This window comes from Salvelinus alpinus, chromosome 24 (assembly GCF_045679555.1).
Source record: "Salvelinus alpinus chromosome 24, SLU_Salpinus.1, whole genome shotgun sequence".
Classification (NCBI taxonomy): Eukaryota; Metazoa; Chordata; class Actinopteri; order Salmoniformes; family Salmonidae; genus Salvelinus; species Salvelinus alpinus.
Window position 1 is genome coordinate 34,357,592 of NC_092109.1, and position 2,500 is coordinate 34,360,091.

Below are 2,500 nucleotides of genomic sequence, written 5' to 3' on the forward strand. Positions count from 1 at the left end.
GCCCTAAAAATTGACAAAGACTCCAGCCACCCTAGTCATAGACTGTTCTCTCTGTCTGCTACCGCACAGCAAGCGGTACCGGAGCACCAAGCCTAGGTCCAAGAGGCTTCTAAACAGCTTCTACCCCCAAGCCATAAGACTCCTGAACAGCTAATCAAATGGCTACCCAGACTATTTGCACCCCCCCACACACACACTGCTGCTACTCTCTATTATTATCTATGCATAGCCACTTTAATAACCCTGCCTACGTGTACATAATTACCTCAATTACCTCGACACCGGTGCCCCCGCACGTTGACTCTGTACTGGTACCCCCTGTAGCCCTGCTATTGTTATTTTCTGCTGCTCCTTAATTATTTGTTATTCTTATCTTTAACTTTTTTTGGGGGGGGGAGGGGGGGTATTTTCTTAAAACTGCACTGTTGGTTAAGGGCTTTAAGTAAGCATTTCACTGTAAGGTCTACACCTGTTGTATTCGGCGCATGTGACAAATAAAAATGTATTTCATTTGATTTTAACCATCTACATATACAGTTGTCTAAAGGCAAAGACAGAGTGTTTTTTTTACCACAATCTGTGGTGGTTACAATTTTTAGGGACTTTCACTGTTCCATGGTTTCATGACAGTGTTTTCCTGCTCAGGTCTGGGTGGGCTCCCTCTAGCTACTGTAAACGTGTTGGTCTGCACTTAGCCTAGTTCCCTTATTAATACTGTTAATAACAAGGTAGAACAAAGGTTTGTACCTCCCACCTACTTCAAAGGCAGGTCTGGGCATATGGATCATTACAGACAGACCACCCAACTGTCCCAGGGGACTCCTGCTGTTTATTTCCCAGCTAGACGAGCAACAAGACCCAACTTTATAGTTAACCTTGAGCTCTGTGTCTGATCTGACTTCGATTGGACCGGACTCTCACCCTTTCATTCCAACTCCTTTTAACAACTGGTTCAACCGCGTCAGAAGACGAAAGAGGGGAACGCTTGTTTTTTCCTATTTTCCCCGGGCCATTTGAGGGCCTCCAGGGAGGCACCTACACGTTAAAATTCTGAGCGCATGAGGTGGGAAGGGGGATGAAGAGAGAGAGAGAGAGAGAGAGAGAGAGAGAGAGAGAGAGAGAGAGAGAGAGAGAGAGAGAGAGAGAGAGAGAGAGAGAGAGAGAGAGACAATTCAAACACAAAGAAAGTGGAGGAGATGTCTGCATTATTCAACGCTGCTTGTTTGCTTGTACAGCAAATGCGTTCACCCCTTTCCAGGAATTCATTAATTGACTGCTAACAAACCAAAGATGTGCTGAAAAATATTTTATAGGAAACAAGCAAAGGAAAAGAGATGCCTGAGGAAACCCTTCTGAGGAGGGGCTAGTCTGTCCAAACAGCTCGAACGTGATTGATGAGCACAGCAGTCTCACTCTCGCCCTCTCTCTTTCTCTCTTCTCACTCTTTATGTCTCTCTCTTTCTCTCTCTGTCTTTCTCTGTCTTTCTCTCTCTCTCTCACTCTCTCTCACACTCTTTCTCTCTCTCACTCTTTCTCTCTCTTTCTTTCTGTCTCTCTCTTTCTGTCTCACTCTTTCTTTCTTTCTCAGTCACTCTTTCTCTATCTCTCTATATCCCACTCCTCCACTCCTAACTCTCACCTCATCTGGCTGACTGGAGGGAGAGAGAGGAGATGGAGAGGAGCTGGGGGGGTTGGGGCAGGCAGACAGACAGACAGGCAGACAGACAGGCAGGCAGACAGGCAGGGAGACAGGCGGGCAGAGGCACTACCAGTGAAAACAGGGGCTCACATTGGAGCCGAAACATTAGTGACAGGCGTACTGGCTGGGGGTTTGCTGGTCGGATTAGCTCCAATAGCCATAATAAATGAAACAAGAGGATGAAATAAAAACTATTCCAGGCTGACTGAAGGCTGGGCTTATGGGAAGTGGCAGCTCCACTGGCCCCCAGGCTCTGAGTTTTGCCACTCGATAATTTGACTGATTCACTTGAGTGGCCGGAGAGACGTTTTGGGCCTGATCTAATTCAGTAACCTGTCTGGTGATTACCCCACGGACACACAGCCCCTGGACAGGGCGCTGGGACAAAGGAGAGGAGAGACAGGCACAAGAGTAGTGAAAGGGGTTGCCCTGGCTGGCTGGTGGCCGGCACCCAGAACCTGGAGCCCTGAGTCCCGGAACCCAGAGTCGGGACCCCAGAGCCCGGAACCCAGAGCCCGGAGCCCTGAGTCCCGGAACCCAGAGTCGGGACCCCAGAGCCTGGAACCCAGAGCCCGGAACCCGGAGCCCTGAGTCCCGGAACCCAGAGTCGGGACCCCAGAGCCCGGAACCCAGAGTTGAGACCCCGGAGCCCGGAACCCAGAGTTGGGACCCCGGAGCCCGGAACCCGGAACCCAGAGTTGGGACCCCGGAGCCCGGAACCCGGAACCCAGAGTTGGGACCCCGGAGCCCAGAGCCCGGAACCCAGAGTTGGGACCCCGGAGCCCGGAACCCGGAACCCAG

At 50.8% G+C, this 2,500-nt stretch overlaps 1 protein-coding gene across 8 annotated transcripts in view; it reads right to left on the bottom strand.

Moving 5' to 3' along the window:
- LOC139552705 (dachshund homolog 2-like) overlaps nt 1-2,500 on the bottom strand; it is a 282,108-nt gene that overhangs the window by 130,140 nt on the left and 149,468 nt on the right. The gene's annotated exons all lie outside the window — the stretch shown is intronic.